The sequence below is a fragment of the Pan paniscus genome, chromosome 13 (assembly GCF_029289425.2).
Source record: "Pan paniscus chromosome 13, NHGRI_mPanPan1-v2.0_pri, whole genome shotgun sequence".
Taxonomy (NCBI): Eukaryota; Metazoa; Chordata; class Mammalia; order Primates; family Hominidae; genus Pan; species Pan paniscus.
In genome coordinates, this window is record NC_073262.2 from 98,051,317 (window position 1) to 98,064,625 (window position 13,309).

Below are 13,309 nucleotides of genomic sequence, written 5' to 3' on the forward strand. Positions count from 1 at the left end.
TAACGTATATCTCAATATCGCAATGCTGCTTAGAATTTGATAAATGTTAGGTTAGTTTCATACATTGAGTCAGCACTAACTTTTACTTCTGTATGCTCCATTTTTATAATCTGTTGATTGCATGACAAGTTCTTAGTCCATAATTTTTAAATATGAAAAGGGACTTTGCCACCTATTTAAAATTTCTAAATCACACAAATTGCTATAAACTGCAGATTTCACACTTTTCCCCACATCCATATTCCTTACTAGCTAGTCAATCTGGATAAGATAAACAATGTTGAAAGAATTCAGTGTTGAAGAAAAAAGAAAGATGTGGAATATTTGCTCACGATACCAAGTAGCACACTTTTGTCTACACGATTAATTCCAAAAAGGATTCATTGAGCATCTTCCTACATGCCGACCTGTCCTCAAAACTATGGGAGATACAAAGAAGAATAACAATATAATATTCAGGTTTACTTGGCTGAAGAAGAAATCTAGATTTTATATATGTGTGTGTGTATATATATATATATGTATATAAACAATCAGGGTATAATCTCTAGCTCCTACAAGTAAATAAATATATTTACATATATATAAATAATAAATATATTTAAACATTTAAATAATAAATATATTTAAATATATAAATATATATTAATAATATATTTAAATATATAAGTATATATTTATTTGTAAATAAATATTTATTTATTTACAGGAAAGAGAAATTATACCCTGACTGTAAAAATTGCATTAAAGATTATAAATTAATAAAGTTTCCAAAAATATTAAATAGATATTAGATTAGTATCTTATTGTATGTACCATATTAGAATTAAAAAGCAATATGAAATTTTTGCAAGAATTATTTTATTATTCAGGTTGCTTTCTCCTTTGCATTATTAGAGAAAGAAAGTAAATGTGAAAGACCCTCTAGTTTTATTTTATGGTTAAGTAATGGACCCTAAAAGAGTTATCATTCTGATTCAAAATGGATGTGCATTATCACATTCTCAGACTACCAAAAGCTGTCAAGTATCTGTTTAGGACACAGTGTATAAAAATATCAGCATTGGGAAGCCTGAAGTCAGGACAGACCCATACATAGTGAAAAAGAAGCCATAGGGGAATTGAATAGAACTAAGAACCTAGGAGATTCTCTTAAGGCTCAGCTCCCTCAGAGGGCTAAAGCCAAAAATTACTCATGGTTTTATCTTTTTGTAAGCAGGTAGGAAATAGAGTGTGTGTTTTTGTGGGGATTTTTTGTTGTTTGTTTTGTTTTTGAGACAGAGTCTCGCTCTGTCACCAGGCTAGAGTGCAGTGGCATGATCTCAGCTCACTGCAACCCCCGCCTCCCAAGTTCAAGTGCTTCTCCTGCCTCAGCCTCCCGAGTAGCTGGGACTACAGGCGTGTCACCACGCCCAGCTAATTTTTGTATTTTTAGTAGAGACAGGGTTTCACCATGTTGGCCAGGATGGTCTCGATCTCCTGACCTCATGATTTGCCCCCTCGGCCTCCCAAAGTGCTGTGATTACAGATGTGAGCCACCACTCCTGACCTAGTGTGTGTTTTTTAAATTGCTTTCTCCACTGAACTACTGTTTATATTATTTGTTCCTGAGTTTATATTGGCATTTATCCTCTTGCAATATTTTCCCAATTATTCTATAAAACTATCTTGAATCTTACAGAATCTAGTGTGTAATTATTGTATAACAGGGAAAGTGTATTTTTAAAGAGATTAGAGTGATGTTGTTGTTTTTATTTTCTGCTAACTTCATTGTGTGTTATCTTTCTCTCTTTTAATCCATTGTTCAAAGAAGAATTGGAATTTTTATAGCATAAATACAGAGTCAACATATGCGGCTTTTGAATCACAAAGTAAAAAAGTAAAGCCCAATTTCCTCTTAGGCTTTGTTAAGAAAGGAGTTTTCTACATTTCAAAACTATTCCTTTACATATTAAGAGCCAAGCCTGGCTGAATCAAATTAAAGAGTTATGGTGTAGAAATAACGAAAAACATAGCGTAGGCTGGGCACATTGGCTCACACCTATAATTTTAGCACTTTGGGAGGCTGAGGTGGGTGGATCATTTGAGTTCAGGAGTTTGAGACCATCCTGGGAAACATGACGAAACCTTCTCTTTACAATAAAATAAAATAGAAATAAAAAAATATTTGGGCCTGGTGGCCCGTGCTTGTAGCCCTGGCTCAGGAGGCTGAGGCGGAAGGATCAACTGAGCCTGGGGGGACTGCATTGAGCTATGATTGCACCACTGCACTGCAGCCTGGCTGACAGGGTGAAACCCTGTCTAACATATGTATATATGGTAAAGGAAGTTTCTACCATGAAGAGAAAATAAATCTAAAATCGTAAGAATAAGAAGGATTCAGAGAGAACAAGATAATGCAAGGGTTATTCAGGTTCTAGAAGAAGAATCTATTTTCTCTGATTCCTAGAGTCTCATCCAAAAGGAACAAGTATACAAGTATAATAATTTTAATACAGCCATAGAGAGGTTTCAGAGAGAGTATGACAGCATCCAATGTGTGTTATACTCACCCAAACCTGTCCAGCACAGCAAGGCAGCAGCAGTAGGGTAGCAAAACCTGATGGATGTAAACTACTCTAGATATGATGGTTATTAGGTGTCAACTTGGCTAAGCTATGGTGGCCAGTTGTTTGGTACAACACCAGTGTAGATATTGCTGTGAAGTTATTTTGCAGGCATGATTAACATTTAAATCAGTAAACTGAGTAAAGCAGATTACCTTCAGTAATATGGATGGGCCTCACCAAATTAGTTGAAGGCCTTAAGAGACTGGGGGCCCCTAAAAAGGAAGGAATTCTGCTTTCAGACTGCCTTTGGACTTGTGACCTACAACATCAGCTCTTCCTTGGGTCTCCAGATTGCTGGCTTCCCTTAGAGATTTTACACTTGCCATTCCCTGTGTCATGTAAGCCAATTCCTTGAAAATAATATTTTTTAATATACACTCACATCCTATTGATTCTGTTTTTCTAAAGAGACCCTGACTAATACAGTAAATAAGTCTAAAATGTCCCCTTGAGCCCACATGGCATGAAAATGCCATGCAGGAGGCCCAGGAATTCCTAGACAGAGGACTAGGAGATACAGAGAGAACAGTGGACCATCTGAGACTAGAAGTCAGGAGGAGGCTTCACAATTCAGAATACAGAAACTTCATGACCAAAGTAAATGGCAGCCTTGATGGATTTCAGCAGCATCTACCCAAATGACTTTGAAAATAGCAAGTCACACCAAAGAGGACGCCTGTTCACAACACCCAACGACTAGCACAGATTAAGCATACCACAAAAATAGGGAAGACACTAACAACAGCTCATATGCCAGTCTCCCACTCCTAGCCCTTCACTGCGAGGTCACATCAGTTTCTCACTGAGCAACCCTTCATGGGAAGGGGGACCTGGAGACAGAAGAATAATAGCCCTCATATAAAATTTGTACTTTGAATTGACTATTACATAAAATACACTGGGTGAATCCTAAATGGACAATAGACCATATCAAATTCAAATCTACCTTTATTTGTCAAGATTAAGTTCATTCCTCTCCCCCATCATAAAGTTTGGGGTCTTTAGAAAATAAGGATAACTTTCGGATGGGTGCAGTGGCTCACGCCTGTAATCCCAGCACTTTGGGAGGCTGAGGCAGGTGGATCACGAGGTCAGGAGATCGAGACCACCCTGGCTAACACGGTGAAACCCCGTCTCTACTAAAAATACAAAAAATTAGCCAGGCGTGGTGGCAGGCACCTGTAGTCCCAGGTACTCAGGAGGCTCAGGCAGGAGAATGGCATGAACCCGGGAAGCAGAGCTTGCAGTTAGCCGAGATTGCGCCACTGCACTCCAGCCTGGGTGACAGAGTGAGACTCTGTCTCAAAAAAAAAAAAGAAAAGAAAAGGATAACTTTCATTGACCATGTACATTGCATGTAAATTTCAACTCCGCTACATAAACTTGCTTCTTATAGAATAACATTTTACTCATTTTAAACCAGAATTAACATCATATTTCCATAAATTAATACCCTGTTCCTCTGTGAAAGAGTATTAATATTTGTATGTATATGCAAACATGTCACTGTTATTCCAAGGTAACTTTATTGATTTGCCATTACTAACATGCTAAGGAGCTTTTTTTTCTAACAACAAAGTCAATTACATAACATCCTTTAATTCACCCTTAATATTAATTTGTTGGCTTTTTACTTGTATCTGCTTTTCTTATTTTTAACTATCTGAAAAAAGGGATGCATATACATAGCCAGTATTTCTAAGACTCCTATTGGTAGCAGACAGACCAAACCTATCAGGCCAACCCAGGAAAGATGTCCCAGGCACAGTCACAGTTTCACATTGGCCCTGGTCCCTGGAAGCTCCTTGAAAAATTTTTCTAATTCTCTCTTTAAAGGCCAGAGCCAGTTAAATGTGTATGAATTTGGTGTCTATTTATTAAATATGTATGTAATACATATCTATTTAACAAAGGAGGAGTTGGCTGCTCCTGGAATAAGTGTAGGGTAACCTTCCTTGACTCATAACAGTCTATCAGATTGTGTTCAAGCTGTCCCAAGATAGGGACAGTCTATGGGCAACCCAGTGCAGGGCTCTGTGTATGTTATAAGGCAAGGGAGGTCACATGGAGAGAAAGGGAATAAATAATTCCATATATGAGATATTTGAAGCAAATCTGTTTATGGACATTCGATCAGTCCAACCCACACACATTCTTTGTTAGTTACAGGACTATGCACCTCCATTTATTGATATACATCAAGAACCCCTTCAACATACAAAGAATGAAGACTTCTGGAGGGTTCCAAACCTCAATACTTCCCAGTCAGGCCAGCATTCAACTCTAGATCTTCAAATCACTTTTTTTTTAATTGCTAAAATAATTCTGTGTGGTTCCTTTGTGTTTTTTAGCAGACTTTATTTTTGAAGTAATGTTAAGTCCACAGCAAAATAAAGCAGAATTTACAGAGATTTCCCATATATTTCCTGCCCCAATACATGCGTAGCCTCACCCGCTATCAACAACTCATATTTTGTTACAATCAATAAACTTACACTGACACATCATTGTTACCCAGAGACCGTAGTTTACATTAAGTCTCACTCTTGGAGCTGTACATTCTATCAGTTTTGATGAATGTATAATGACATGTATCCACCACTGTATTTTCACACAGAATAGTTTTGCTATCTTAAAAATCTTCTGTGCTCTGCCACCTATTCATCCCTCTCTCACCACTAACTCCCAGCAACCACTGACATTTTTTTTACTGACTCTATAGTTCTGCCTTTTCTAAAATGTCATATAGTCAAAATCATACAACATGTAGCCTTTCAGATTGACTTCTTTCACTTAGTAATATGCATTTAAGTTTCTTCCATGTCTTTTTATGATTTGATAGCTCATTTCTTTTTAACACTAAGTAATTTCCCTTGACTGGATGTACTACAGTTTATTTATCCATCCACCTATTAAAAGACATCTTGGTTGCTTCCAATTTTTGGCAATTATGAATAATTCTGCTATAGACATCACATGCAGGTTGATATTGTTTGAATTTGTGTCCCCACCAGAATCTCATGTTGAATTGTAAACCCCAGTGTTCGGGGAAAGGCCTAGTGGGAGGTTACTGGATAACTGGGGTAAACCTCCCCCTTGGTGTTCTTGTGATGGTGAGTGAGTTCTCATGAGATTTGGTTGTCTAATAAGTGTCTGGCAGTTTCCTTTGCATTCTCTGTCTCTTCTGCTGCCTTGGAAGAACATGCCTGCTTCCCCTTGCCTTCCATCATGACCGTAAGTTTCCTGATGCCTCCCCAGCCATGTTTCCTGTACAGCCTGCAGAACTGTGAGTCAATTAAACCTCTTTTCTTTATAAATGTCCCAGTCTCAGGTAGTTCCTTATAAGAATGTGAGACCAAACTAATACACAGGTTTTGGTGTAGAGATAAGTTTTTAAATCATTTGGGTAAATGACAAAAAGGGCAATTGCTGGATCATATGATAAGAGTGTGTTTAGATTAGTAACTGCCAAATAGTATTCAAAAGCTGCTGCACCATTTTGCATTCCCACCAACAACGAATGAGAGTTTCTACTGCTCACATCCTCACCAGCATTTGCTGTTGTCAGAGTTTTGGATTTTAGTCATTCTAATAGGTGTGTAGTGGTATCTCATTTTAATTTGCAATTCTTTAATGACATTTGATACTGAGTATCTTTTCATATGCTTATCTGTCATCTGTTTATCTTCTTTGATGTGTTATCTGTTTAGCCTCTATGTTTTAAGAACAAGCCTTTCTACTCATTTTTTTTTTGAGACATAGTCTTGCTCTGTCACACAGGCTGGAGTGCAGTGGCTCAATCTCAGCTCACTGCAACCTCCACTTCCTGGGTTCAAGTGATTCTTCTGGCCCAGCCTCCCCAGTAGCTGGGACTATAGGCGTGCACCACCACGTCCAGATACTTTTTTGTATTTTTTTAGTAGAGACGGGGTTTCCCCATGTTGGTCAGGCTGGTCTCGAACTCCTGACCTCAGGTGATCTGCCTACCTCAGCCTCCCAAAGTGCAGGGATTACAGATGTGAGCCACTACTCCCAGCTTTTTTATTCATTTTTTTTTAACATAGTATATGGAGATACAAATTCACCTACCTTTACAGTAGCCTTGAAATAGATTTTCTTGCTATATTTCAACTATTTCTATCTTGAGATGAAACTGAAGAGTTAGGGTTACTTAGGGAAAAAAGTCAAATCACTCATTTATAGTCTTTTCTTTAAACATGGAGGAAAAAATAGAACTAATATTTTTCCCAGGAAGGAACCTGAACAACAATGTACTTGAAAATAATAATGCACATTTTCCAGCTGATCCAGAACATTTGCCACCTGACTTTGACTGTCCAAGTTTCACCTCTAAAACGGTCATAGGACACAATGATTATCACCATCTCACTCTGCATGATTAATGTGGAGGACTGAGCTATTCTTTGAGTTGTCACTTTAGTTTTATGAGAGGAACCCTCACTTGTTTTGAATGCCCTTGTATTTAATCCTCATCAATTTTATGGCCAAGTAAAACAGATCAAATTTACTACACATTCTCTGATTCATGAAATTATTCAAACAACTATTAGCATTTAACCGAAAAGACTATTACTTTCTAATAACAAATTCATGTCCAAATAGGAAGTGAGTCAGGGATATTATTTTCTGAAAATTTGTTTTATCAAAAGACAATAATACACTACTGGGAAAAGTCATGAGTAGCTCATTAAACAATGTTTTCACAAAAGGATGGTTTAGAATATGAAATTGGTTGTTAATGGTTCCCAGGAAGTTAATAATCAATTTATAGGCAAGGATACTAAGTGCACTAAAAGTATCATAACATAAAAAAGTAAAGATATACATAGGCAGGATATGGTCAAAATATTCTTAAACATCAATAATTTAGATAAAAATTAGATTTTGCCTTCTAATGCATTTTTATTTGTTGAGCAAAATATGTATACTCATTCAGATAAAAAACCTATGTTCTTTTTACCTTTTAACTTTAACATTAATAACCAATATATGTACCTTTTGCTTTAATAGAATTCGTAAGAGTGTTTTTAAATGTTTTTGAAAAGTAAATATTTATGATAGTTTTATAAAGTATATCATCAAGATAAAATAAATTTAAGAGCAGATGAGATCCTGAAACAAAAACAAAACAACAAAAACAAAATCAACTATGAATGTAATCACTAGGAAATAACCAAAAATCAGAATTAGCCATTTATCATGAATTACTAAATAAACAGAAGTTTTATAATGTTTTTGGAACTGCAAGTAAATCAAAAGGTCATTTGGTCCATCTAGCATTTGTGGATAAGTGTATAATTAAAAGTCATCCTAGACAAATAGTTGTCAATCACTCTTCTAAAGATGCTTGGAACATTCCCTGACATCAATTCTAGGGCCCAGTGATTTATTAATTACCTTCCAGAATGTCTTTTTTCCTTTTTGCTTTTTCCTCTGGTTCACCTTCTGGAGAAATTACAAATAATCTTTCATAAACTAGACCAGTGTTTATCAAACTGCAGTCCAACCCGCATTTTTACTTTAATGAAATAGAAAATACCAGAGTGCACTGTATTAGTCCATTTTCATGCTGCTAATAAACACATACCCCAGACTGGGCAATTTACAAAAGAAAGAGGTTTAATTTACAAAAGAAAGAGGTTCCACGTGACTGGGGAAGCCTCACAATCATGGCGGAAGGCAAGGAGGACAAAGTCACATCTTACAGGGATGGCAGCAGGCAAAGAGAGAGCTTATGCAAGGAAACTCTCATTTTTAAAGCCAGCAGATATCATGAGACTTATTCACTATCACTAGAACAACACAGGAAAGACCTGACCCCATGATTCAATTATTTCCCACTGGGTCCCTCCCAAAACATGTGGGAATTCAAAATGAGATTTGTGTGGGGACACAGCCAAACCATATCATGTATTGTGCAAGGGGAAAAGCTTGATTCATGAAACTTGTTTCTGTTATTCATATATATGTATGTATGAGTTGGATATTTATTTATATACAAGTATGTATGTGTCAGGATAAAATATTTTTTTACTAAGTATAAATGCTTAAAGAAAAACATTTGAAAAACATAGATGTCTGTTAGAATATCAAGAATTTTTCTTTGGTCACTTTTTATTCCTTCTATAGTTAGAGAGTATTTTCTGATCACATATTTCCCCTTTGGGGGAATGATATGGTTTGTCTCTGTACCCCCACCCAAATCTTACCTTAAATTGTAATTCCCCCATGTCACAGGAAGTACCTTCTGGGAGGTGACTGGACAATGTGGGTGGATTTCCTCCTTGCTGTTCTCAAGTTAGTGAGTGAGTTCCCACGAGACCTGTTTGTTTGATAATTGTCTGGGAGTTTCCCCTGCATTCTTTCTCTCTCCTGCTGCCCTGTGAAGAAGGTGCCTGCTTCCCCTTCCCCTTCCCCTTCCGCCCTGATCCTAAGTTTCCTGAGGCCTCCCCAGCCATGGGGAACTGTGAGTCAATTAAATCTCTTTCTTTTATAAGTTACCTAGTCCTGGTAGTATCTTTATAGCAGTGTGAGAACAGACTAATACAGGGACTCACAAAATTGTTATTGTTCACACAATTTACTCCTTCTTGATTGTTCAATTTTGCTTTGGAAAAATTCATAAAATATTTTCTTAGAGACTATTTTTTTTTTACTAAATTATATAAACCTAGACATGTACCTCTTAGAAAATGAGACTAATTTAAAACCTTTGACATACAATTTTTGGCATAACTGCTATTTAGCCTTTACATCAATAAGAATAGCTCACGATGTCTGTGTGTATTAGCAAACTTTTAAATTGTTATTAGAATTGATGGTATAAGCAGGAATTGTTTTTTCTATATGTGGTACAATTGAAACCTCAATTATGGCACAATAAATATCATTGCTTTGACATGTAATACAAAAAGGCATTTAAGAAAGAATTTTTCCATATTAATTTGACACAATTTCTCATTACTAGAGGCAGAAATATCAGAACTAGGAATTAGTTTCCAGCATTAATATGAATCTTCCCTAAAATAAAAATTAAAGAGATAAATTGGCATGTGATGTTATAAAATTCAGAACTTTACCTAGAGATTTTTTCTTTTTAAATCAACTTTATTCATTTATAATACACATAAAATAAAATTCCAAACATTTTAAGTGTACAGTCTGATGAATTTTGACAATGTATACTCTTATGTAACCAGCACACTTTCCAGTCAGTCCTTCTTCAACTATACTATATGCATCAGTAGCACTTCTGTGCCTGGCTTCTTGTGCAGTTTACTTCTTTTCATTACTGAACAATATTCTATTATAGGGATATATCACAAATTTTTTTATCTATTCACCTATTGATAAAAATTGTGGTTGTTTCTAATTTGGGGCTATTATGAATAATGCAACTATGAATATTTGTGTACAAATCTTTTGGTGAATATATATTTTCATTTATCTTGGATAAATACTGAGGATTAGAATTGCTAGGTCACATGTTAAGGGTATGTTTAACTTCTTAAATAACTGCCAAATTATTTTCCAAAGCAGTTGTGCTATTTTATGCTAACCAATGTATAAAAATTTATTTGCTATCTATCTTTGCCAACACTTAGTATTTTATCTTGTTAATTTTAGCTATTGTATTAGCCAGGGTTCTCCAAAGAAACAGACCAATAGGAGATCAGATGATAGATAGATAGACAGATAGATAGATAGATAGATAGATAGATAGATAGATAGACAGATGATAGATAGATAGATTTTCAAACTATATATATTGTATGTACGTTGTATGTGTAAGTTATAAGTTATAAAAGGAATTGGCTCATGCAATTATGGAGGATGAGAAGTCCTGAGATCATGGACAGATTTTCCAGGCTGGGCATTATATGGGTTCAGTATTAAATAAAACTTTGAAAGTTTCAAATATCTGCATGATTTTCTTCATATTTGAAGGCTTTACAACTTTCAGGTGTATGCACTGAAACATTTCAGAGTAGTTTCATTCTTTTAGGCATTTAGGATGATAAATATGATCATTTAAATTTTTCCCACAATTTTTTATTGATATATTTTTGGGGTATATTGAGTATTTAATTTTGTGAATAGGATTTTCCATACACTGGAATTTTTCCATAAATGGGCACCTGTATGCCAAGAACTGTTCAAAGTGCCTGATGATTTTTAAATTATTTAATCATTTAATCATCATAACTATAGGATGTAGTTACCAATACTACCCGTATTTTACAACTGTCTGTGGCACAGAGAGAAATGAATAATTTGTTCATGTTTGCACAGCTTGTAAGTAAAAGAGCTGGGAATAGAACCCAAACAGAATATTGTTTCTTCTTGGGTTCTATTGTAATTCTAATCCAATTCTGGATTTTCAAAAATCATCTTTGATTAATATACCTGGGGCTTAATCTGTAATATATTTGGTCTTTGTCCTAGGTTCTACAGGGGTCTTTGTTCCCATCTACATTCTTGACCACTATGCTATATTGCCTCTCTAGAGAGTGATATGTTTTCTCTTCCTATGGGGTTTTAATTTCTGAAATTAAAAAATGGCTAATATAAGACATTGCACCTAGCTGGGTGTATGATAGGCCTTGGGGAGGGGCCAATAAGATCCTCACGTATTTTTTATTATACCCTTACAGGAAAATATTCATTTTTCCCAAAGCAAAATACACTATCATTTAGACACTATAATTTCTAGATATTGTAGAAATAGAAGAAAAATCAAAAAGCGATTTTTCCTACTCTGTACTCACTACTCACACACTCAATACAACACTTCTGGCTCCAGATGTATGGGATTTCTTTCTCACACACACTGTGTGAGAAAACAATCAATCCTGCAGTAGACTCTCCAGCAGACACCATCTGGCTGTCCTTTAATTCCATTCTGACACTACCTACCTGGAGATGATGTCAAATCCTGAAGGTTGCGAGCTCAGTCCCACAAGATTATGCCCACTTCAGATGTCAGTTGAAAGCCCCAGGTTGTTACCTATGCTTCTGAATGACCACTGGGTTCTCACAACCCCCTCCTCAGGGCTTGATTAATTTGCAAGAGTGGCTCAGAACCCAGGGAAATACTTTATTTACATTTACTAGTCTATTATAAAGAAGATTACAGGCCAGGTGTGGTAGCTCACGCCTGTAATCCCAGCACTTTGGGTGGCCGAGGCGGGCGGATCACCTGAGGTCGGGCATTCGAGACCAGCCTGACCAACATGGTGAAACCCTGTCTCTACTAAAAATACAAAAATTAGCCAGGCGTGGTGGTGCACGCCTGTAGTCCCAGCTACTCAGGAGGCTACTCAATCGCTTGAACCCGGGAGGCTGAGGTTGCAGTGAACCGAGATCGTGCATTGCAATCCAGCCTGGGCGACGGAGCAAGATCCGTCCAAGGAAAAAAAAAAAGAGGTAGCCGCCGCAGGTCGCTTCAGCTGTGAAGCCCGGTAGGAGCCCACTGGGTGTAGCCCTGCCTGCCGGGTGGAGCCCCGCGGGTTGCTGCTGCCACTGCCATGAAGAAGCAGTTCAACCTCATGAAGCAGGTGGCCAACCTGACCATGGGCGGCCTTTCAACCCAGCTCCTGCACCCAGTGGAAGTGCAGATGCGGGAAAAGCCTCTGCAGCAGCATTTGACAGATGATGCCCCAACCCATCAGGTCCAAGTCCAACCAGGTTCCTAAGAAACACAGCAGAGGGGCAGGGATTGACGTCTGCTCACTCTTTGATCTATTTGATTTCAGGTGGTTTGGTTTATGCGGATCCTGGGTAAGGAGAATACTCCAAACTTGGTGTTATCTTCCTAATAGGCATTATAATAGTCTCCCTGGTATATGTATTCTCTCAAAGGTTTTAAGTGCTTCCATGCAGCCATCTCCAGAATGTCAAATGGTCTCTCTTCAACTGAATGACAAGAGATGAAAGAAAGGTGTGACCATGAGGACACCATAACCAATGAATGACGTGCTGAGACCAGAAATCCAAAATCATGGTAACTGAGAGTAGCACAAAGGCTCTAAGTTTCGGTCACACTCTTACCTAAATGAGAACCTGACCAAAAGGGAAGTTTTTTTAAACAAAATTATGGGAGGCCATTGTTTTGGACTGAGCTCATGAGCTGGGACCCAATAGACCAAACCAAACCAAAATGGAGTCCCTCGTGCTAAGACTTTAAGGAAACACATAGATCCTAGAACAGACCACAGACCAGGTTTTGTTTTTCTTCCTCAAATCTCTATAACAAACATTCCTCACAGCATAGGTATCCACCCTGTGAGGTTCCCATTAAATCTTTTAACCAAATTCATTTCCTCTCACCTAGAGACCATCAAGCTTCAGGACATGCTACAAGGGTTCCAGCCAGTACCAGGTGGAGACACCACCCCTGGCCATCAAGGAGCTACCCTTCCTCCACAAGACAGAGCAGGACAAATGTTCCATGATCCCCAGTAGGTAGGGACTACACCCCAAGCCAGCATGAAGCAGTTACGGAAGAAAGACCATCAGTCTCTCCACCTGCCATAAAGATTTATTGGAATCCCGTCTTTCAGGGAGGAAATGAGGCAGGAGAACAGGACTTGAAGGCAGGGAGCCTGAGGACTTCCCAGAACCAAATCAAATGGAAACACTTCAGCTATGACAGGAAATACCCTCTCCTTTTACATAGG